The following is a 26,275-nucleotide window of genomic DNA, read 5'->3' on the forward strand; positions in this document are numbered from 1 at the left end:
CACCATTGATAGTTGCGTTGTAATAACTTTAATGTTACTTGTATATACTAAAAATTACATTCTAATAAATTGCGAAACATCAATGTAACATAAGGAAGAATATACATAAATTGAGGTTACAAGTACATTAAAATCTATTTATTTCATAACTTACAATTATTCTCTTGTTCATATTTCATAATTCCGGAAAGTGCATAAAGTAAAGAGGAATACATTTAATACACAAGAATAATCACAATTTGGAAACCTAGAAATGTCTTGTTGAAAATCATAGAAATATCTCAATATATTGTTGTGATTAGAGGGAAGAACAAGCAGACAGAAGAAATTTGTTTATCTTCCTCCAACGATTCCGCCACCTAAGCTCCCGTATCCACCATAGCCATGTGGGAAACCATATCCAGATGAAATTCCATATCCATGGAGACCATAAGGCCCTGGAACAACTCCATGAGCGATTCCATAACCATAACTACTAACGCCACCTGTATGGAAAAGAAAATATTTAAGAAATTTCTCGTTTAAACGTTTCATTTAAACGGTCTCCTATTTATTGCGGTGTGCATACAAAAATATCTGATTTTATAGACGCCCATAAAACTCAATGACTCTGACTCAAATTTTAGTCATTGAAATTTTATGAAGGCTCCAGGAAATAAGGTTAATAAATTTAGAAAAGTTGAAACATATCAACTAAAAGAAGTTTTAAAACTATATTATATATTTTATGCAACAAAACTCATTTTAATAAATAATGTATTCAGAGTAAAATAGTAGCGGTAAATAAATTTAGATATTATAGAATTTGTTTTGAAGCATGTAGGCCCTAAGTTAGAAAAGACTATCAGGGGCCATAGTGAAGATGAGTACACTTGTATACAACGGCAAAACTCCGCAAGTGCAAGAAAATACCCTCCCTTGGCGTGGAAGACCCGGGTTCATTTCCGGTTGGAGATCATGTGGATGTCATCTCACGTTAACCTGTAGGTCCTTATCTCATATAGCCTCACTGCTGGAAGAGACACTAAAATCAAATGAAATCATATGAAATCTGCCCTCCTCAGTGGCGGATCTAGCCCGGGGCCAGGAGGCCTAGGCCCCCATTTTTTTTTAGGAACAATAATAATTAAAAGCATTATTTACATATTTTTGAAAGTTTATAATAAGATTGCCTTTTAGTCTTTATTGAAAAATTTTTGAAACATTATAGTTTCAGTTTTTCTGTTATGCAATGTGTACAACAATATTTGAGATCTAAAATGTCAACGTCCAACCTAGTCATAATATCCATCAGGAGAGAGCTAAGTTGGAAACTTCTGCAGGACCCATGAAAAAATTGTAAACTCAGGATATACCTATGATACTCTGAGTTCTAGATGCTCTCCCAGGTTTATCTTTTAGATCCACCACTAATCTTCCGCTGACGAAAGTTCTGGATTCGACACCTGGATAGCACGTACAAGATTTATTCATATGTAGATTGGCAGTATCTGTATTAGAATGTACACTTGACATGGAATTTGCAGGATTTAAAACGAGGAGGGGCGGCGACAAGTGTTAAAAGATATAGACACAGGAAATTTGTTGAATAAAGTTTACTATTTCACACTTCTTTCTTAAGCTTTGCTAACAATTAAGTTATAGGAGAATAGATGGCAGTGCAATACTATTTAACTACTTAGTCCAGTAATTACAATAACTGTAACAAGTTACAAAAAGAACAATTTGCAAATTTATTTAGTAAAATTTATAGCGTTAGACTACGCTTCAAAAGAAAATTAAGGTGTAAAATGGTTGTACTCTCTATATATAACTTCAACATTGAGGAGAAGGTTTAATTATATTTATATTACATTTACATAAAATTGCTCGTTGTTTTTAGCTGGAAAGGTATCAATGACGATATTGAATTTTTGGAAATAGGGTGTCAAAAGAAATGCGTTTGTGTTTCTTAGCATCCTTGTCTTCCGAAGTCTGTGCAGTACTTATGAACTTGATTCTGCGGGGTTAAAAACCATTCATTTCCAATATGTAATGAACAAGTGCATTTCGTTTCACATTCTGATACTTCAGTAGACTCCCGAACTACGTAGATTCAATACCGAAACCGGAAGGAATAATTCTGTATCTTCCGGTTACAACGGAGGGATGACGTCAGATATACAACCAGTGCTTCGGACGCTGAATTTCATGCAAAAAGTAGTTTCTTGCTCTCTCTCTCTCTCTCTCTCTTTTACAAGCAAAATTAAAAAGATCTGAATTGCAGATATTAGTCATTGTTTCTATGTTGTCAATACAATGGTAGTGTACCGCATACATATGTCAGGTAAGTTTGAAAACCTGGGAGTTTTCATGTTCATTAAATATTTCCAAAATTAATTTGTATGTGCGTGTGTCAATGTTTAAAATTGTTACCTTTTCGGCGATCTGTATGTTAGCGGACAGAGCTAGTGTGTATAGCAAGTTCCTCCATCTCACCCCTGAATGTGTTCCTGATTTTCATTTTTCGAGTTTTTTTTTAAATATACAATTTGTTAATTTTAAACAATAATTACATGATTTACGTGGAAGTATTACTTCTTTATTGTTTGCAGTAACCACAATACACGAATACATACCATGCTACACACAGTACATAATAGGTCGAGATGCGGGAAACGTGGAAACATATGGAAGATGCGCAGTAACGTACTTTGACAATAAATAATTTGCTGTATTTGTCTTAATTATTAAATTGTTTAAAAATATATATATTATTTGATTGTTTTCATTTAAAATCAAGCTTACATATTTCAGCTGAAGAAGGTAGGGGGTCTAGCTTATTTTTTTCTGGTATCGCGGACAGGATGCCTATCATTTGGTATGTTTGTTGCATTCTTTTAAAGTTACAGTTACAAATTTAATCGTCATTATCACAAATTTTAGGTCATTTTTTTACAATTTTCCCATGTTTTAAAGAGCATTTTATAGGCCATATATCTATATTTTTAAGTCATGAAGTTCCACTCCTTTACTCATTAACCATACGATGTGCTGTCATCTTGCTAACATCACAACGAAGAGGTTTGTCAGGTATATTTTAGTATCTGTTTCACCGTAATAGGTAACGTGCTTGTTGTACAGCATCAATTTGTAATTTTGCAAACAGATTAGCTTATTAATTTTCTCAAAAACTACGCATGAGATTTTAAACTAACACATATCATTGTGTTGAGCTGAATGAGATCTATAAATTGGTTTATGTGTTGTCTTAGGACTTTTTTTCTTTTTATCCCTACTAGTAAGTCAGTTATATTCTTACTTTAAATGCTGTACGAAAGAAATTGCCTCCCTTCTAGTCAGACTAAACCAATTGAGAATACTCCCAGGGCATTGTCAGAACGAACTTCGAATGAATTATTTTTTCTTATTAACTTCTACGGGCTTTATACCAGTTGTTCTATATACTTTATTATTATACTCATTAAACAATTCTTATAATATATCTATCCATTTATAATTTCCTTGAGTACTAAATTTATTCCACATGTTTTGTTTAAAGAGCTCTGTTAAAACGTTCTACGATATGTTGTTTTACGAAGACACTTGCTCAAAATGGAGGGCTCAAAATTGATAAATTCGCAAAATATCATCTCTCTATGAACTTACGGTTCCCGAGATTGCTCCTTAAATCTCCCGAAATCCGAAATTTTTTCCAATATCTGGGGAACGGTGGTAAGTTGGTGAGTGATACCGGTTACTATTTAGTACCAAGATGTTCACCATTCTCTTAGGTATTGATTAACACCAATATGATCTCTCTATGACTAACGGTTCCCGAGATATGGCTTCTTTAATCTCCCGAAATCGGAATTTTTTGGCCAGTATCTCGAGAGCGAAAAGTTCCGTCACTTTCTTCCGACAGTTTTTGATGCTCTATCGAATGGATTGCTCAAAATTGAAAATTCGCAAATAACAGACACACACACACACACACATACACGCACGCACAGACAGACAGAGAGAATTCAGTAACGAACTTTTTAACTAAACTTGAAAATAAATAGCTTCTCTGTGGGAAAATGTCCAGAAAGCTGATTTTTGTGTGTGTGGGCTTTCATATTCCCACTCTAAACAATGTATCAAAAGTCTCCATCGAGTTAACCCCTACTACAAATTTTATACTGAATGAAAGGTCAAACTAAAACGTTATTGTGAAAATCTTGTAAAGTATTAGTGCTACGAGAAAAATATTTATAAATCTGTAGCCCAGAAAATCTAAGCAACGCTTTATGAAGCGTTGTGCAACACAGAAACTGACTGGTTTTCACTTTGATTTTTTGCAGATGACACCAAGATGTTAGCTCGTGATGAATGGATAGAAACACTTGCTTTGATTGGAGCACGCACTTCAGCAGTAATAGTAGCACAATTCAACACGCTACATCCTAATTGAAACCCGGTGCCGTGAAAATACTCGTATGCAATTTTCGTTCAACTCAAAACATGGAAGATTTACTTCAACTGGAAGACCGTGAAATGCAAATGACTCGAAAACATAAGCAATCGTATTGGGTATGTTGGTAAAGAGCCCGACGAAGAGTGTGCGAAGTCTATCATATCAAATGGTGTTGCTTAAAAGTGTCGAAGATTTTTAAGCAGAAAGAAGGGCCACCCTCAGAAGACACAGTTTCAACAAAAATTCTCCAAATATAACCCTGGTCGATGACTTAAGTTCTATGATCGATGAGTTAAGTGGGCGTTGGGATAGATAGAATGTGTTACCACATAAGATTGTTTTTAGTGATAAAGGTTACAGGTGAAGTAAACAGGTAGAATGTTCGTTACTGGACTGACTCAAATCCACATGGACAAATGCAACGAAGACGTAAGGTAGTATTGTTGAAATGATGTATGGGATATGATTGTTATTTGGCCCTGTCTTCATTGATGAGACCCTGGATGCTGTGACATATAGAGATATGCTGAAAGACACATTTATATCACATTTGTTAAATGATGTTAAATTACCTCTAGTATTGACAACAAAATGGCATACCGACGCATTATGGTGGCAATGTTTTCAGGTGACTTAATCATAGGGATGTAATAGGGCGTATATGGCGTATACCAACCTAATATTTTTATAGTGCAGCATGTACTCACCTTAATTTTACGAAAGAACGAGCGCATATGCTATATTTTTGAAAATGGTATATCGTATACTCATCAAAAATTTTAGCATTACATCGCTGAGCTTACACGAACATACTTCCGGTAGATGCATATGTCGGTCGACTTTTATCTGAAAGGGCATTTGAAAATTATTGGGCACCAGAGTAAAATTAATGCCTTTGTCCACCTGAAAAGGTGAATCACTGAGTCATGTGCAGAAATATTAGCTGATATGCTTCGTAGAGTGTATGAACATTAAGTAAAATGTTTGTGGTAGAACTTAGGAGAGAATGACAGATCATGTTCTGTGATGATGTTTATCTGTAGTTTTTTGTGGTTCAAAGATCTTGTCCCTAGATGAAAGCTGTTGTGGAGTTGCAAGAAGTGTGTGGAATGTGATCTTCTTTCAAAACTATTCCGAGTCCACGCCCTACTGTAAAATCGTTTGTAAATGCACTACCGTTACAGTTATTGTAGTATGAACTCCAACATTCGATTTCTCGTTAAAAGAGGGTGTCATTTGATATATCGCATAACCATGTTGCCCTTCAAAATAACAAAGTTGAATGAAATGTGACTACCACCAATATGGCGGACGACGACCATAACCACATCCTTCCTCCCCCCGATATTGATTTCATTTGACTTCAGATCCAACCCACACCCAGTTTGTAAAATATTTAGCCCGGCCTACACCGTACAGTACACCATTATACAGTATACAGTACACCACTTGTACAATCCGCGGCAAAAAACTTGCAACATGAGCATATAAGTTTATTGTGAAATGACGAAGTCTTTTGCTCCAAAATAAGTGTGCACGGGAGGAGACCGAGCTTTATCCTGGCGTGATTGGTTCCACTTAGACGTTATGTTCATTCCTTGTGCTGTTAGGCGTAGTTTCACAATAAACTTACATCCTCATGTTGCAGGTTTTTTGCCGCGGATTATACATGTTTCACGATATATCTCTGAAATGATTACTTTTACGGAAAAAAATGTAATAGAGCCATTCTTGTGGTAAATTTTCTGACCTATAAATTTGTCTAACAGCTATTTTTGTCATAGGAGCACTAGTTTACGAGATTTCCACACATAAAATAGTTTTTCATTCACCTTTCAACCCCTACAAAATTTTTAACAGGAATCACATTGATGGAAACTTTGGAGATACTGTTTACAACATCATAGAGGTGTAGAAAAAAGTGCAGCTTTGTGGAAATTTTTCCACAATATAATATTAATTTGACTGGACTACTCCCAACAGGCACGTGCTCAGGAATTAATTTTGAGGTGAAGTCTTTACGAAGAGATCCAAATTCAATTTCATTATGAATTATATTAAAATTTAGACTACATATACAGAAAAGTCGGGATTTCCAGAGACTCGGGGTCTCCAGGACCCATTTCATGTGTACTTCCCTGATTCCCATATTTTCTTCGCCGTAGTTTACAATAATAATAATAAAAAAACGCTATAATAATAATAATTTAAAAAGCTAAGTATAGCATAGACAATTAATCTTACCTATTGCCAGAGTCTGTACGGCGAAGGCGAAAACAGCAGCAACCACTGCAAGAACCTGTATTAAAAAGAGAAAGTCATTAAATTTTCAAGTATTGTCACCCTGCATCAAGAATTAGGATTATGAAAGTCTCTTAAATATACAATAGGAGGAGGAATGGTTTTCGAGAATTATCTCATTATTCAGAAGTACGTGTTGTAAATGATTGTTATTTTATAAACCTAGGTGGAGTGCTCGACAACATTAAGAAATTAATCAACAAGTATGAATATTTTAGAATAAACCATCCTGATGTAGTAAAAAGCTATATTCTAAATTATCATATTGCTCGTACCTTCTGTTAACAGAAAGGTGACCAGAAAAATGTCTTTGCATCCGTGATAAGTAAATCAAATAGATCTCTTATTTTCTGTTTTAAAAATTCTATTCCATTTTCGACGTCGGTTTTATCTGATTTGGTGTTTGTATTTCTATGGAAAAAGTGGTTTATCGGTGATTATTTCTCCGTGACGAGTGTGATTTCAGATCTGGCTACCAATATGTCCTTATTAGTGGTCAATACTACTATATAAAATTTAATCAGAACTGATTGAACGATTTCAATTGTATAATATGTAGTTATTCTGTTATTATTCCTCCGCGGCACGTGCGAGTCCCGATCTGACCACCACATGCTTTCTATCAGTGACCTCTATCAACGTACAAAATTTGGTCAGGATTGGTAGAAGGGTGCAAATGTAATACCAAAACAACAACGTTTCAGTTGAGATAAGGCTTGCTTTGCACAAGTTACCTTTATGCAGTAGTTACGGTGACAGTTAAGGGAAGTTCCTCTAAGAGCGTGCGGCCTCTAAGAGTACGCTCAACAATTTGCCAGATCTGGCAACGCTGTACGATGTTTGTTTGTATTCCTGCAGAAGCGTCGTTGTATGAAAGGTGGTTGTACGCAAGTTGTCTGCTGCCAGCATCTGTGATCTACGTTTTATTGGTAAGTAAATATTTTTAATACTTCCAGTGTAATAATTGAGTTCCCACTAATTAGTGTGTGTAGTTGAATACAGATATATTCTGTTTCTAAACTTAGTATCAAATATTAGGTGTCACAATCAAGTTTGGGTATAAGGCAGATAATACCATCATATCTGGAAATTACTGCACACTTGCGATAGATTTGTAAAATGAGTGCGTTTCCTCTAAGAGTACGCATTTTCTTTCCTTCAAGAGTACGCGCGCACTCTTGGGGACAGGTGATGCCGTACTTTTGGAGGACTGTGTAGACAATTGACTTTGACTATCAGAGAAGAACACCTTGTCAGATTCTTTTCCAATTCTGACACTGCGGGGTTACTTTGAGGCATAATGAATAGGTTTCTCTAATATAAACAATAGCAATGTGCATCGGTGTTGATTCGCATAGCCCGAGAAAGTAGGTAGGCCTAGGTATGATGTGAATTGATGGCGATTTACATGGCTCACTGAAGTAATACTAATGTGAAATCACCAATGATTTACATTATATCAATGTGAAATTACGCTATTCCTGAAGTGAATGAAGTAGGACAAAATCTCAGAAAAGTGGGTATGATTACTTTCTGGATCAGAAAATGACAAATTTGAACATACTGCATGCGAACTAACCTCGAAAAAGAGTCAACTAACATACTGCAATGATTTTTAATGGTTTTTGTTTAGCTACAGTTTCTTTTTAAAATTTTTTCCAGAAACTGTCCCAGCGTCCGTGCGACAGACAAAGCCCTCTGCAAGAACAAGAATTGGCTTAGTACGTAAGGGACCTTGATTCTATGCTTTACGGTATCACATGCCAACAATTGATGGACTTTGCGTTCGACTATGCAGAGAGAAATCAGATCAACACAACTTCAAGAGAGAGAAGAAGAAAGCCGGAAAGAATTGGATATATGCATTTTGCAAAAGGAATGATAACATTGCGCTCACCGGAGAAATGCAGCCTTAGAAAAATAATTGACTTCAACAAAACTCAATACACGATATTCTTCAGCAACTTTCAGGCAGTGTTACAAGACAAACAATTTCTCTCTCATAGAATGGTTAATATGGATGAAAATGGAATTTTAACTCTCCCAAATAAAATTCCAAAAGTACTTTCGCCAATCGGTAAAACGCATGTGGGTAAAGTTGTCTAGTTAGAGGGGACAGACGATTACTGTTCTCTGTTACATGTCTCCAACTGGAGTTTACGTATCTCCAGCCATCATATTTCTCAGAAATAGAATGAAAATAGTGTTGTATGAAGATGGACCTGAAGGAACTTTACCTCTGGTCTAAGATTTTAGGTGCATAACCAGCGAACGTTTTTCGGATTGGCTGAAACATTTCTCTCACCTCGTGAAGCCAACTCAGAATGATGAAGTGTTGCTCGTTCTTGATAACCACACCACACACTGCACTTTGGAAGCAGTGCTGTATTGTAGAGATAATTACATTACCTTTCTTTCTCTTCCTCCGCATGCAAGCCACATGCTGCAGCCCCTTGACAAGGGGTTTGGACCTCTGAAGACTGCCTTTGCAGATGAATGTGACAAATGGATGGTCAACAACTATTGATCACCCGTGGGAAGAATAACACAAAGGGACATTTCCGGCATCATCCACATTGCATACGAAGGGATTGCAACAATTGAGAAAGCTTGGAGTTCGTGTAAGCTACAGGGATTCACTCTTTTAATCCTGACGTCTTGAGCGAAGTAGACTTCCAACTTTCGGCACTGATCTATCAACAACTGTGTTCTGCTGACAGCGAAGAGAATGGTGCAACAACATCAGATGTTCCAAATGAACCAGTAGCAGTACATCGTCAGCGTGTCTGCCTCTTCCTAAACACTCAGGTGTACAGAGCAGGGAAGAAGTCTGATATTATGACGTTTCCACCATTTAAAAACAAACTTGAAGCATCCACAGAAGCAACTTGCAAGAGGAATAGGCCTAACGATTAAGTTGATGCCAAGACTGAAGGAAGATATTGTGTTTCTTCATACCAACCACGATCTTCATCCGAGAATTACTTCTGCCCTGGATGTGATGAGCAGTACACGCAACCCATCATCGAGGATTAGGTGGAGTGTTATGCCTGCAAGAAGTGGTGGCATGAGGCCTGTTCAAATTATGAGGGCCTCGGAGTTTTTAAGAGTGACAGCTACTAATGATCATATAAATGTCAGATTTTAGATGCATAATTTTATTGTAATGTTCTATTTGTTTTATTTGCGCATATAAGTTTCTGTTTAGTTTAAAAGCAGTGTCAATTATACTTTGGTATAATTTGGCAGTTTTCAATTTTATTTTGTAATCTAGGCCTAGGTTAATTGTAGGCTATCTTTTGGTTTCCCTCATTATCAAGAATTTGAGTACTTTTGATGTTACACTTATATTTGTAACATAATTTGTATGAATTTCTCGCAAAACCAAAAAACTTTGTACCTCTTTTCGTATTTCTGTCATAATTTTCTTTGAATTGTGTAATATCATCTTCGTTTGCTGCCTTGTAATAGTATTATTCTCACATAGCAAATGCGTACTCTTGGAGGACACATTGCGTACTCTTAGAGGCATAGTCCTTCAAGAGTGCGCAAATGCATTGTTTTATAATAATGCGTCTATTGTTGCAACTATTGCGTCACTGTCTTTATATTTGCCTCCAATTTTGACCTTAAGGAATGAATAAAGATTTGTGATAGAAATTATCACTCTGGGTGATTTCCCTTCTCTTCGTTACGTGTTTAAAGACTAAGTGCGTACTCTTTGGGGAACTTCCCTTACATTTGGTTAATTGAGTCTGATTTTTCTTATTCTCGTCATATTTAAAAGATATGTATGTGATGTAACGAGTAAATTTATCCGGAAACACATTCATAGTACAATATTTTTTGTGGATCCAACATAGCTACTATATTTATTTGTACAAATTTCTTTATCTAACATTGTTCATACAATTTTATTTCGGAGAGAATATAGTTAAATTTTACCGCATATTTCTAAAGTCGTAGCCAACCTAAGTTTTCAGTGACATAATTTCAGTAGCTCCAAATCACTAACCATAAGCAATTCCAAGTAATGTTGGAACTGCACCATTATGAAAGAGTTTCCTACTATAGAACCTCATTTTTTAGATTTACCTGCACATAGTTAAAATTATTAGTACTTTGAAGTAACAAATAGTTAATACATAATGCATGCTCGCAAATATGCAATGATCTGAAGTTATAGAAACGAACACTGGGCTGCAACATTTTCATTACCAAGCAATGCGGTTTGTCGATTCGCGCAAACAAATAATCCAACATTTTAAACAATATTACCCTTTATGCAGAACAAATTGTGCAGTTATGATTTGATAAAAGACCTACAATACATCTGTGAAGTACAATAATTCATATATATATATATATATATATATATATATATATATATATATATATATATATATATATATATATATATATATATATATATATATATATATAAATAGCTTGTTTTCTGCTGTTCAGGTGCAATATACCGTCCTGTGCAAGAGAAATTCAGTCTGTTCACTTGCGTGTTATTTTTGATCAAATAGAGGTGGCAGTCCATCAAATAGCCAAGCAAGGCAAATTGTTTTAAAAGTGTATTCATATTTACGACGTGCCGATCCCTGTAAGCGTGTGAGTAATGTTGTTACCTTTACTGCTGATATGACAGATGATTTTTTTTTTTTTTTTTTTGTTGAAAAGGGGAATTTTTGGAAGAACGGAAAAATATCAACACCCGCAAACACAAGAGACTTGGTGAAAAATAAAAGTACATGATTTTAAACGGTGGGCGATTTTACAAAGCGTACTATTAGGGACTTTTGATTTTTTAAGCTTTAGAATACAATTTGGATCGCCTATTTCTACAAACTTCAATGTGGATGACAAAAATAATATAAAACTTACGCAAGCTCTTGAGCTTCATTGGTTATATGATTAGCGTACGCGCTTTCAGTGCGGAAGACCCAGCTTCAATTCCCACTAGAAACCTATTGAACTGTAGGCCCACGCATCATTTACCCTCAGTGTTGAAAGGAACTCAGATCCAACCAAACAATTACGCATTTTTAAATAAAGACATAATAGAAACACAAGGAATAGCACAATGTACTTTATTGAGATCCAATTTTCTATTATAATCGTATCTTTAAAATTTCCCTATTTACCACGAGGATTCCCATAACGTGTTAAAGACAGGTTTTCATCATACAATTTTCTGATCACAACGCAACGTAAAAATCAATGAGCAATTATAACTGCTATGCTTATTATTCACAAATTAAGATGTAACTGTTACGTTGTGTTGACGAAAACTCTACTGAATAAAACTTACAGAGAGACAACGAAGGATTTTTTTCTCTCTTTTTTTAAGATCTGAGATTTGTAAGCACTTTCATTCTCTTCCATTCTAGTCTACCCGTCTCATATAGCCTCGCTGCTGAAAGTGACATTAAATTCAAAATCAACTCAACTTCTCCATTGTATATGGGGGTACGGTGCCTCAGTTGTAGAGCGCTTATTTGTGATGGGGTCAGAAATTGTATAAATTTTGGTGCAATGGAAAGAAAAAGAATCCCACGGATAAAGAAATTTCGGATGTTTCTTTTGAACTGTTTGTTAACTGATCCTCGAACCAGGCCGGTAGCCAGCCCAAAAATATAGGGGGGCCCGGTAGAAGTTATGGGGGACGCTATCCAACCATGTTATAGTACATCACCACGCACATTATATAGTTCATTTGCAAACCTACTGTGAAAATTTTGGGGGGGCCAGTAAAAATTTAGGGGGACCCGGCCCCGCTAGACCCCCTTGGATACGGGCCTGCCTCGAACGTGACTGACTTCTGTGATCGTCAATCGGAAGCTCTGTCTCGATTTAGTGAAGTGAGGTGGAAAATTTTCCGCGGAAAATTTTCCGTTCTAAAAAAATATCAGTAATCAAGTAATAATTCTTCAGCAATCATAAAATTGGTTGAATTCATGTACAGAAATGTAAAAAAGTGAAAGATCGTTTAAAGAATCTGAAAATTTTCTAAAAAAACGGAGATCTGAATCTGAAAAATATAGAAGAAAATTTTCCACCTCACATCACGGCTAAACAACGATATAGGAATACGTAGAGTATGTTTTTATGAATCGGAAAATTTTCCGTTTCAAAATTTTCCGGAAAATTTTCATCACTATCTCGATTCCTACGCATCGCTTCACACACTGGCTGTGAGCTGTAGAAAACTCTTCTAAAAACGCGCACGAATACAATACTTTCCTTTTGATTGTGAGTGGGCCAGTGCTTATGTCACTGCAAGCTTATATTGGCCACGACTTTAGACTGAGTTTTCTACTTTGACACCCTATGAAAACTTCCAGTATGTTCATAGTTATGCGTTCGCTTCTGCATGAAATATCAGAATGAATTAAATAATAATAGGCAGGGCCGGATTTAGGGGGTTCATCCGTGCATGTGCATCCCCTTTGTTGTAAATATATACTATCTACAGTGAGAAGCTAGCAGTTAAAATAGTAACACTTTCCGAAAATTTCTGCTGTCATGATTCCGTTTGGGTCTTAAAAGAAAGCAGAGTTTCGCAAAAAGACAGTTTAAGTCAATTTTCTGAAGGTTGAAGGAAAAGGATTCACCGAGACCAGACAGCATTTCCAGGGTAATTCCTTATTCGCACCCCAAATGCCTAAAGACATTTATCAAACTCTAATTTATTTCAAATATACTAATAGTTATTGGGCATCCCGTCAGAAAATCCGGACCAGATAATAGGTTATTTTTGTCAGTCGAGTATGTCTGTAATATGAGTAGTACTAATAAAAGCAGATTATTTAAAAATAAAATGTTTTGTAGGGAAACCGGAAACATTTGGAATCTCGAACAATTCCTGGAGGGACAGATGACGTAAACTCGGTACTGTTCCGGCTAAACCTGGACATTTAAGCCCTACGTATAGTACACTACTGAAAAATATTGTTGTAATACCTAACTCTTTTAACGTATAATAACATGTACGTACACTTAAAGAACAGGGGATTGAACCATCTGAATTTAGCAAAGAAACAAGCTGCCGATCTCTACCATATTACACAAATAAAGACAGTGCTTACCTTAGTAGCGAAATTCATTGTGAAGGTGTAGTTGTTTCTAATGCCCACGGATTACTTAGTACTTGCTCCTAACACACTAGCATTTATATATACCGAACCAGCCACAACTTTCATGTAAACGATACGGAATTACTTCAGTCGATTCCTAATGTTACGAAAGCATAACCTTCAAAATTCAACTGCGTTGATCATCTATTGCCTAAGTAATATAATTCAATCAGGAAGTTTATAAATGTAACTAATTAAAGAACAGAAAATATTTATTGTACTATATAGAATGGTAAAGCTTTACGTATTTCCTACTTTATGTACAATTTACACCAAATCTGGCAAGTTATAAACTAGGAAGTCTTTAACCAACTGTGATGACTCTTATTATAAATGACAAGAAAATAGTGGTATTGTTAAGAGAGATCGGAAAATGTTTCAACATCAAGAAAGCTTATATTTTTTTTTTCTGCTTGGAAAATTATGTTAGAGCTTATATACCGGAACAATATATAAATATATATGCATAAAGACTGTATATAATTATTAGTTATGAATGTACTCTATAGTTAATTGTGAAGTTAATGTATAAGCGTAATTAAAGAAAGAAATTCCTATTATTTACATCTAACACACCAGCAAATTAATAAATAACAAATGAAGGACGGTAATTAATAAGTGCTTCCGTACAAAGTGGCATCTAACAACTCTTATGTTGTTCATTAGTCACTATTTTCGTTCGTACTGGAAATTAATTTGATTCCTGATAAAACAGTCTCGCAGCCAGAGGATTCATCCGGAACACGTGGTCCTTCTTTTATGACGGAAAGTTAAAAAGGAAGTAGAGGGCCAACGAACTAAACTTTCTTGCTGTTACTTCCTAAACTAAATAATATATTGCCAGTGGCGGATCTAGTCCGGGGCAGGGAGCCTAGGCCCCCCAGTGAGCCACTGCCCCCCGGATCTGTGAGAGTGTCCCCCGAAGGAGACAAAAATAATACGTCTATAATACAATAATAAATCTTACCGAAACCATGTGAAAAATAACTTGTGCTCCTCCGAATACTAAGGGTGACCCCCCCGGAACATTTTCTCTGAAAGAAACACTGGTGACGACACTAGACGGAGAACAAGGAGGCGGGCGCCCTAGGTAGCATCGGCCGCCTGAGATTATCCATCCACCTAGACATTATATAAAATCATAAAATTATTATTTTCGGTACACAAAAAATAGCTACCCCTCTGACTGCCCCCTAAAAATAAAGCTGGTGTTGTCACTGGTTTCACGTACAACTGTAGATCAGTATTTCTTTCAGACGTAATGTTCCGGGGGGCACTCTTGGTACTATTCTCATTATTACATTATAAACGTATTTATTTGGTCTCCTCCGGGGGGGCAGTGCCCCCAAAAAAAAACATTTCTGGAAGAAATACTGCTGTAGATTTCTTTGTACACATATGATAACTTCATGCTGAAAAGTGGTGTTGAACGAAAAATAATTCGAATTGAATTTATGTTAGCACGGATATTAAAGCTTTTGTTTCTATGGCGATAAACTTCAGTTTTCATAAGCAGTTTCTTTGTTTTAAGAATACAAACACGCCTATGAAGCTCAATGTTTAAAACTTCCAGCTACAGACAGAAATATTTTATGATTGAAATCTTAACTGGAAGTGACTTGATCGTTCTGCTAATTTAAGCCGCAGAAAACAACGAGAAATTGATTTTTTCTCCAGTCGAATTGACAGACAACCTGCCATTGCCAAAAGTAGAGTTGATAGCACTTTGCCTCGAGCGAACATATTGCAAACGGCAACTAAATCGAGGATTCCCACAACAATCAGAGAGTAACAAGTATGTTGGCCAGAGTACGCTTATTAGCATTCACAAACAGGATGTCACTATGAATTACATTTGAATTACAGTGCTGCAACCAGTGAACGTTGTTAAAATTACTTTCTTAAATCTGAGAAACCGTTTCCTATATGTGTACCGAGAACATCTTTTCTTAGAAACAAGAGTTTGAAACTCTCATTATGAGAAATGAAGAAAAATAGATGAGGTTGTATTTTCGAAGAATTCTTTCTCATCTCGTCTCAATTTACAAAGAATTTTTCTCGCCTCATCTCGTCTTAATTCTTCCTCGACTCCATTCTCCAAGAATTCTTTCTCGTCTAATCTCCTCTCAATTTACGAAGAATTCTTTCTCGTCTCATCTTGTCTCAATTCTCGAAGAATTCTTTCTTGTCTCATCTCGTCTCAATTTAAGAAGAATTCTTTCTCGTCTCATCTCGTCTCAATTTTCGAAGAATTCTATCTCGTCTAATCTCCTCTCAATTTACGAAGAATTCTTTCTCATCTCATCTTGTCTCAATCGTCGAAGAATTCTTTCTCGTCTAACCTCCTCTCAATTTACGAAGAATTCTTTCTCGTCACATCTCGTCTCAATTCTCGAAGAATTCTTTCTCGTCCCATCTCTCAATTTACAAAGAATTCTTTCTCGTCTCAATTCTCGAAGAATTCTTTCTCGTCTAATCTCCTCTCAATTTACGAAGAATTCTTTCTCGTCACATCTCGTCTCAATTCTCGAAGAATTCTTTCTCGTCCCATCTCTCAATTTACAAAGAATTCTTTCTCGTCTCAATTCTCGAAGAATTCTTTCTCGTGTAATTTCCTCTCAATTTACCAAGAATTCTTTCTCGTCTCATCTTGTCTCAATTCTCGAAGAATTCTTTCTCAACTCCATTCTCGAAGAATTCTTTCTCGTCTTGTCTCAATTCTCGAAGAATTATTTTCCGTTTCGCCTCAGTTTTCGAAGAATTCTTTCTGGTCTCGTCTCAACTTTCGAAGAATTCTTTCTCGTTTCATCTCGTTTAGATTTTCGAAGAATTCTTCCTCTTTTCGTCTCAATTTATAAAGAAATCTTTCTCGTCTCATCTTGTCTCAATTTTCGAAGAATTCTTTCTCAACTCCATTCTCGAAGAATTCTTTCTCGTCTTGTCTCAACTCTCGAAGAATTATTCATCTTCACGTCTCAATTTACAAAGAATTCATTCTCGTCTCATCTTGTCTCAATTCTTGAAGAATTCTTTCTCATCTCCATTCTCAAAGAATTCTCTTTCGTTTCGTCTGTTTTCGAAAAATTCTTTCTGGTCTCGTCTCAACTTTCGGAGAATTCTTTCTCGTTTCATCTCGTCTAGATTTTCGCAGAATTCTTCCTTTCTCGTCTCAATTTACAAAGAATTATTTCTTGTCTAATCTCGTCTTGGTTTTCTAAGAATTCTTTCTCATCTCAACTTGTCTCAATTCTGGAAGAATTCTTTTTCGTCTAACCTTCTCTCAATTTACGAAGAATTCTTTCTCGTCTTATCTTGTCTCAATTCTCGAAGAATCTTTTCTTGTCTAATCTCGTCTCAATTTACGAAGAATTCTTTCTTGTCTAATCTCGTCTCGGTTTTCGAATAATTCTTTCTCGTCTAATCTCTCAATTTTCAAAGAATTATTTCTTGTCTTATCTCGTCTCGATGCTCGGAGAATTCCTTCTCGTCTCGTACTGATTCTGGAAAATAAAACATTAATCGTAAGGTCTCGTTTTGTAAATGTATATCCAAATTTTTGCCTAACCTCGAACTAATATTAGAATATTTCAAATACCTTCTCGATGCATCAAAATTAATTATTACCAAGCTTCGAACTAATCATCTTTTGTTTCATCAACCTGAATGCCTTACTTATTTCGGATACAACATACTTTATACAATAAGACAAAATATATCCAGAAAATTTTTTAATCTACTTTTAGAGGTACTTGAGTTTCCTAAACGTCTTTCAAAACATTGTCGAGGATCAGAATGTAATTAGTGTGTTCTTGAATTATTTTATTGTCTCATTATGGTCTTCAAAGCCAATTCAAATTCCCACAAAACTTAATCACATCAATGATGAATTACAAGATATTTAATTATTTTTATCAGCTCGTTCTTCAAGTCTGTATACAGACATCCTTTAAACATTACAAATTTTTCCTCTAATATCAGTATTTTTAACACAACAAAACTTATTTGATTATCTGTCTTTTTTTTTTTTTTTTTTTACGAAGGTGTTTCAAGCCTTTTATACCAATTTTATTCTACGTATCTTTTCCAGCAAATAAAATGCATGGAAAAGCAAAAGTACATTAGCTACGAGACAGTTGCATATCGTTGCCACTTTTTGTACACGCTTTCATTATCTATTGTCACTAGGATTGTATTGTCTGCAACATTTTTGCTATCCGCCAGGTGAAGTTTATTCTCAACGAGGAAAGGGTACTAACTATACGAAAGCTATTTCTACCCGTAGTTTTTCTAACTCTGTTAAGTCAGACAGTACACAGCACAAAATTCGTCAAGTCTCAATATCATTGTGTCCATTCTCAATAGAATTAGTCGTAACACTTACTTTACTTCCCACAATTCTGAAGGCAGGGATAACGGTAAAATAATGAGTCTGAAAGTTCGCAGCCAAAATGCATCCATCGCTATGCTGCCAAGTTTCGCCTTGGGAAAACCGCTGAAAAGTTTGCAATAAGATTTTCGAACGCACTCATTACTGTCCTGGAGCCAGTTTTTCTCTCTCTCTCTCTCTTTTAATCATGTTACTTCCGTTAAAATGCATATCTTAAGAGAGAGAGAGAGAGAGAGGACTCAAAATAAATACCAAAAATAGACTATCTTGCGAACTTCTCTTGTTTAAGACTCCCATATTTTCAAACTGAAAAACCAGAACACCTAACGAAAATTTAAAACTGAACGCCCTATGAAAATTTACAATACAGTCAAGCACTTGCTTTTTGGTAAAATATTAGAATTAATTAAATATAGACCAACACTCACCGAAAGTGAGCGATTGAGAATAGATTTTTCCTATCAGTTGAGTATCGATTACTAATAAAAGCGGGATTTTATGGATATCGCTAGAAGGATACTAGCTTATGTTTCGGAGGAAAACTGGGTCATTTGCCTTATGTTTCGGAGGAAAACTAGAAAATTTGACTTGTGTTTTGGAGGGAACCTGGGTCATTTGTGTGATGAATCTTTAATATTACCAGGACAATATGAAAAAAAATTAATAAATTCATTTTATTTAAAAATTTGAAAATGGAAAACATCGTTCGGTTAACACAGGTTATTCTTGTGTATCTAGTCCAGGTAGAAAGAGAAATCAGGATCTAGCATTCTCTTTTAGCTCTCAGTAGCTAAATCTGAAATAGAAATCCGTTTGCTAGAAAGTAGAGTTCCGCAAACGCCAACTATATAAACAAAGAGAATGTGGGTCAAGAGGTCTCATTTACAATATTCACACTCGTAGAGTTACTGTGTGAGGAACCCCGAAATTCTCAAGATTATACACCAGTTGAATTTGTCTTTCTAGTCTAGGCTCTGTCCATAAGAGCTGTAGAAAAGTCGGGGATGACAGCAGATCTCTTCAGAACCTGTTAGAGGGTGATCAATTAATGAAAAAAATCGAAGGTAACACTTCCGCAACCGGGGCCTTCATTGTGAAATTCAATATTCAAAATGGCGCCCGCGCGCAAGCACCAAATTATATTTGAACTGAAATATCTTCTCACAGAAACAAGTTAGAAACTTCGTTTTTGTACCAAATTAAAGATAATTGATAGTAGAAGTAAGAAAACTGGATATATTGTTTACATGTTGCCGCCATATTTAAAATAACGGTTATTTGAGCCAAAAATTGTTTTTTCTCGTTTCTCTTTTTTCATTTCATGACAAATAACTATGAAGTTATTAAAAATATGAAAACGCAGTCCAAACTGATTAAAGGAACATATTCTTAGCTTTCTATCGTTACCAATATCTTTAGTAGATCTTAAAAAATGACGGAGCTATTTAAATTTAAGTGGCGCAGGGTGTAGCGTTTTTTGGACTGTTTAATAAATTACCGGAAAAACACTCACTACGCGCAAAACTTTCAAAGCTATTACTTTTCAACAAATTAAAATAGTCCATTCATTTTATCGATAAATTAAAGGTAATAGGTTGCTGTGTCGTAGGAAGTGAAATAATAATGTTATTGCATTTGTCAAATATTATTATTAACATGTTTGTTCATATAATATGTAGCTAATGTTGCAGACTCTAATGTGTGCAGTGGAATAATAAAAATCCATAGTTTTCTCCAATATCCTAGACAATGACTATAGAAAACCCGTTTAACATCTACCTATCACGAAACACCTCTTCCTCTGCATCCGTATTAGACGTAAATGTCTGCATCATTTGTCAGAAATGTGACAAATCTTCAGATAAAACAATGTCGTCTTTCGGAGGGAGAGAAGATGTTATAGCTGCGGCTGAAATTCGCAAGGATCGTGTTCTGAAAAGACTTAAGGATCTTGAGCAAGGTGCAGAATTTGTGTATCATTGTAATGGCGCATTCTATCTTATATATAAAAGAGAACGTACAAATCCTTTGTTCCCTCATCACGCTAATACGGCTGAACCAATTTCTTTCATTTTTGGGGGGTTATTAGGATTTGGACCCTAGATGGTTTTTATCATATCACTTTAATTTTTAATTACCAGTGTCTTGAGATAATTGACCATTCAAGTGTCCATAACGTACAAATCCTTTGTTAGTTCATCATAGGTAAAAATAAACGTATTTATATGCAACCCGCATGACCGTGTCACTCGGCGGGTTAACATAAATGACAGGCGATATAATGTTAACATTAGTGCAATCTACTATGGTTTTTATCATATCACTTGAAAGCGAAAAAGTAAAAATTATCTAAGTAACAAAGTTTATTGCGTTCCGGGGTGACCGCAGCGAAGCGGGGCGGGTTAACATAAATGACAGGCGATATAATGTTAACATTTACTGCAATCTTCTATGGTTTTTATCATATCACTTGAAAGCGAAAAAGTAAAAATTATCTAAGTAACAAAGTTTATTGCGTTCCGGGGTGACCGCAGCGAAGCGGGGTGAACGCTGCTAGTGTGTTATATTCAAACAAGAATGTGTTGTTACGGAAGAAAAAGAAAAGATAATGTAGTGAAACTGAGGAGCTTTATCAACGTTCAATGAAATATCAATCTGAGCCAATGACAAAGAGAATGAGAGTAGATATTGCAGTTTGACAATCACCAGCTTCAAACAAGAAAGCAAGAAACGTTTTATGTGTGGTATGTGGGAAAGAGAAACACAACGGAATTAAACAAAAGTACAGAATATGTGAATCAAACCGTGCAACTACATTTTTATCCGCAACCATATTCTTTAAAGATGAAGAATTTACGAGAACGTGTGACTTGGAGGATGAATTACCTGTTTTCGGTGCAAATCTCTATTATCATAAGGCCTGTCTTGAGCACTATCTTCTGAAGTTCAATAAATATTCTCAGAAATCAGATAGCACAACTACCGAGTCTAAGAAAACTAATAAAAGTGCAATGCTTAATAAAGTGTGCCAATTATGGAGAAAGTATTGGATGAGGGTGTGGATTGACATTGTCGGAAATTCGAGACTTCATTAATGGAAACAGTGAACTGACTTTTAATAACAACGAAGTTAAACTTTGGAGAAAAAGTAAGGTTATCGAAGCCTTCGAAAAGAACTAAACCGATTCTAGGTTTCAACTCATTATTTAGTGCCGAAGAAGTAGATGACAAACTGAGATCGATTAACATACATACCAGTGCAGCGAAAGAAGTACGAACGGCTCTCCTTCACACAGATTTCGGTATTGAAGAAGAATTTGGAAACAGTCAGCAACTTCATAAGTCCTGCCAGCAACTAGAATTCCTCAACCTCTTTTGGATTTCTAGCAGAAGTGCTACAAGTGGTCAAGCTGAACATCATATCTGGGACGCAAGCGAAGATCTACATATCACTGACGAAGACAATGAAAATGATCTTGAAGAATTTTAAGACCAACAAAATCTAAATTTTCAGAATCTATTGAAGTCAATCTTCCACACTTTATTCTATAATATAGGAAAGCAACCCCCATGCATTTGATGGTGGCACATTCAATTCATGAAAAATGCAAAATCAGACAACTGATCTCAACTATGAATAAATTAGGTGTGTCAGTTGGCTATAAAGATAATATGCAAGCACGAAGCAACCTTGCACAATATACACTAAAGACCTGTTCCTCCACCTTGTCTATTTCAAGCCACTTTCAGGGTGATAGTTTCACGCTAGGAGCTATGGACAATTTCGACCGTGAAGAGGCTACTCTGTCAGGAATCCATGATAGCCACGACACAGTCATGGTGCTTTTCCAGAAATTGCCAACAGAAGTCTCATCGAAACCGAAATTGTCGAAGTCGGTATTAGCAAGACCTTCAGTCATCTTTGATCCTTGCTTCCATCTAAGTAACTGAAGAAATAAGAAAGGAAGGTACAATCTATATCGATTCAAAACACGCTGACAATTTCTCCGGAACTGTATGATTTGGACATCGATAATCTGCGTCAGAAGGAGTTTACTCAAGACATAATGCATGCTGCATGCAAGCTAGAAACTAAAGAATCCACCCTAACGCGGGGTACTGTGAATGTGAAAATAACGGATTCAGATGTTTCCAAGAAACAAGTTGGCTTTCTTCCAGTACAACCTTATCCAGTAACGGAATATACTCAGCAATGAAAAAAAATCTTCCAGAGCCTACTTATACACTTAAACGAATCTTCAATGTCTGTAGTATGTGACGAAGGGGTGTATCACATTGCTGCCGAAATTCAACTTAGGAGCAATGAATTTTCAAACATTGTCCTCATGCTAGGATCACTCCACATGACCTTCTTGTCTGTACAGGAAAGTACATTTCTGGTAGTGGTTTGGAGTCTCTTTTCATAGAAAATTTTTGGGTCCAAAGTAACCGAGAGTATTCTAAAGGGAACTGTCTACGTTAGAGCAGTGAGAGGTATGTTTATGATTGCAGATGTGTTTATGCTAAAGGGAAGCCTTTCCTGGAAGAAGAAGGTGAATATTATACGTCTGTCATCCAGCAGTTCGTTGACACTATGACTATTATGAAAGAAAGACAAGCTTAACGTGCTCTTATCAGTTCGTGGAGTTGGTCATTAATTCAGATGAAATATCGAAGCTTTGCAGAACTTTTTAGAGAAACTCGGTTCAATCTCAGAACAGTGCTACTGCCTTGAACAGTTTTTACATTTTTTATTTCTGCTAAAAAGCCTTATAAGAGCTGACCGAGAAGGATACTGGCTCCTGCATCTGTATATTGTACAGCAGTTGCTTCCGGTATTCGTGGCACTCAATCGAATCAATTTCCTGTGGTGCACATCCCTCTATCTTAAACAAATTAGAAATTTGGAGACTCAACACCCGGAAATTAATGCTCAGTTCATGAATGGTCACTTCGTAGTCGGAAGAACGAACAATGTATTTAGCGCAGTTGGTGTTGATATAATACTTGAACAGATTATAAATAGATCTAAGAAATCATCGGAAGGAATTATGTGTCAGATGCGCAGAAAGAATTATATAACGGAGTGGGTACTGTCGTACCACGAAGTTCTTTCGACATGCCAAATCTTCAGTCAGATTCTTGGTATATCACAAACAGACCATGAGTTCTTTGGCAATGTACTTGATGAAGTTCGTAACTCTTAGCAGAATGGTAGAATTTTATGGAGCGCAGGGAAATCCGTACAAAGTTCACAGTCCTGAGAAGTTGTACCGTTTCATGTCGCATTAAGTTGTACCAGATTCTAATGCAGAAAAAATCCTGAATTACCTGACACGTAGCCATGAAGCTTATGTGGCATTCCGAAACGAGCGATATTTCTACAAAACAACTTCGTTGTCGAAGACCATTCACAGACGAGAACTTACACAGTTTTGTCAAGCAAATAAAGTAGTCTACTTAGTCTACTTGCGAAAGTTGTTGGGACCGTCTGAGTACGTTTTCGAAGGACATTCATCAATGAATACAGCAATTATTGCTGATGTTATGAACTAACTTCGTAAAACTCGAGTGAAAGGTTCACAAACATTTGCTGATCTGTTTGATGTATTCATCAGGAGCTGCAGCAATGTTTAAACTCGCACCCGCAGGGATTAAACTCGCACCCGCACTATCTAATCAAATTGGTCATAAAATGTGGAAAGAGAGCAAAGGGTAACCGCCTCACCTATACTACTAACTAATCTGTATGTACACATTCCGGCCGGTGCAAATGGGGAGAATTTTGGCTTTCTCGGAAAACAAAATTGAAATTCAAGATGTCTTAAGACTACCTCTGCACAAAAGCAAAATTTAAAGTCTTTGAAATCTGTCTGAGTGAATTACTGCTTGAGAATGGTGCAACTCCTGTTATATCTATCACTACCTCTTCAAATGTTCCAAAAATTACATGAGTGTTTCGTGTTGGGTGTCAGTAATTTTACATTATGCTCTGAAAAGAAATATGTAAATATTCTCTAAAGCACATCTAAATTCATATATTCGTTTGTCATATATAAAGTCATATATAAAGCAAATTTTGAAACTATAGAAAACTTTAGTTAAACATTACTAGCTCTCACAAGTACACATGATATTACCATCAAATTGAAGTAAATTCTCATGACATCAAAGTCTGCAAAATAAAACAATATAATAATTACATTAGCTGCATATTATATGAACAAACATGTTAATAATAATATTTGACAAATGCAATAACATTATTGTTTCACTTCCTACGACACAGCAACCTATTACCTTTAATTTATCGATAAAATGAATGGACTATTTTAATTTGTTGAAAAGTAATAGCTTTGAAAGTTTTGCGCGTAGTGAGTGTTTTTCCGGTAATTTATTAAACAGTCCAAAAAACGCTACACCCTGCGCCACTTAAATTTAAATAGCTCCGTCATTTTTTAAGATCTACTAAAGATATTGGTAACGATAGAAAGCTAAGAATATGTTCCTTTAATCAGTTTGGACTGCGTTTTCATATTTTTAATAACTTCATAGTTATTTGTCATGAAATGAAAAAGGAGAAACGAGAAAAACTAATTTTTGGCTCAAATAACCGTTATTTTAAATATGGCGGCAACATGTAAACAATATATCCAGTTTTCTTACTTCTACTATCAATTATCTTTAATTTGGTACAAAAACGAAGTTTCTAACTTGTTTCTGTGAGAAGATATTTCAGTTCAAATATAATTTGGTGCTTGCGCGCGGGCGCCATTTTGAACATTGAATTTCACAATGAAGGCCCCGGTTGCGGAAGTGTTACCTTCGATTTTTTTCATTAATTGATCACCCTCTAACAGGTTCTGAAGAGATCTGCTGTCATCCCCGACTTTTCTACAGCTCTTATGGACAGAGCCTGGATTATTCGAGTATTCATCCACAGCAAGAGGCTACTAGACGACGTACGTAATACTCCAAGACGGCTCCATGTACTAGGTCTAGTGTGCTAGACAACTACTCACATCTGAGAGGTCCTGGGTTCGTTTTAGCCATTCTGCCGGTAGCAGTCTGGGCCACCAAAACCATGAATTAACAGCGTTCCACCACAGAGGAAAATAGGAGAAGAACTTGTGAAGAAACTGTGGGATGTAATCACCCGAAAGAACAATAAATTGTAATAGGTGCGCGAAGTGCTTTATTTTCAATCGTGTGTGCTTCATGAAGCTGGGACCAAACCAAGCGAAAATGTAAGTAATTCTTGCAATGTAGATTTCTGAATTCTAAAGGATACACTCTGAAAGAGGTTTCTCTCATAAATCACCGCCAAATGACCTAAGGAGTGTCTGGCAATTATTTTGTTTTGTTCTGCTTTAATTAATTTGATTAACAATTAACGTGACAACTAATCTATAACTTTGGCATTAGGGTATCTAAAGGCTCTTTGTGAGGATCGTGGAATCTCCATGTTAATGTAGTTTTCTTGTATGAGGCATTCACACGGCCTAACTATACAAGTGATGTGAATAAACACACATTATCACCAAATTAAATAGAGAGTCGAGTATTTCTTAAGACAATCCCCCGAAGGTTGAAGAAAGGTACAAATCTAGTAGTAATTAGTGCGATAGAGCTCAGTATTCGTAAAAATAGATTTCCTTTAAGTGTGTATTGTCGGTGACCAAGGGCTCGGTCACTCTGAAAGAAAGATTTATTTACATTTAGAGCAGCGTTGCTTGTTGTCTAATTTAAAGGAGATAGTTCTTACACAGCCAAAGTAGTATATCAAAACCTGGTCTCTCGCAGACTAATATTACCAAAGTAAAAATTAATACAAGTAATATTTCATGGCTCCCCGGCGGGGAATCGAACCCCGGTCTCCCGCGTGACAGGCGGGGATACTAGAGCTAATTTTATTTACTTACTTTAAACATTGAAGTGTTCATGTTTTGCGAAAATCCAAGAAAACCGAGTAGAAATTCTTCCACTCATACAACACCACGTTCA

General features: G+C 36.0%; 1 long non-coding RNA gene across 2 annotated transcripts; it reads right to left on the reverse strand.

The window, feature by feature from the left end:
- Positions 1 to 116: 116 nt before the first annotated feature.
- On the reverse strand, positions 117 to 26,275 carry LOC145678748 (uncharacterized). 2 transcript variants are annotated; one of them, XR_014130432.1, is made up of 3 exons: positions 26,194 to 26,275; positions 6,683 to 6,737; positions 117 to 485 (listed from the first exon to the last, which is right to left on the reverse strand). It is a non-coding gene; the product is annotated as an uncharacterized LOC145678748 (long non-coding RNA). The 2 variants fall into 2 exon arrangements; XR_014130433.1 differs by lacking the exon at positions 26,194 to 26,275 and adding an exon at positions 13,837 to 13,938.

This window comes from Thermobia domestica, chromosome 2, assembly GCF_964235325.1.
Source record: "Thermobia domestica chromosome 2, izTheDome1.hap1.1, whole genome shotgun sequence".
In the NCBI taxonomy this organism is placed as follows: Eukaryota; Metazoa; Arthropoda; class Insecta; order Zygentoma; family Lepismatidae; genus Thermobia; species Thermobia domestica.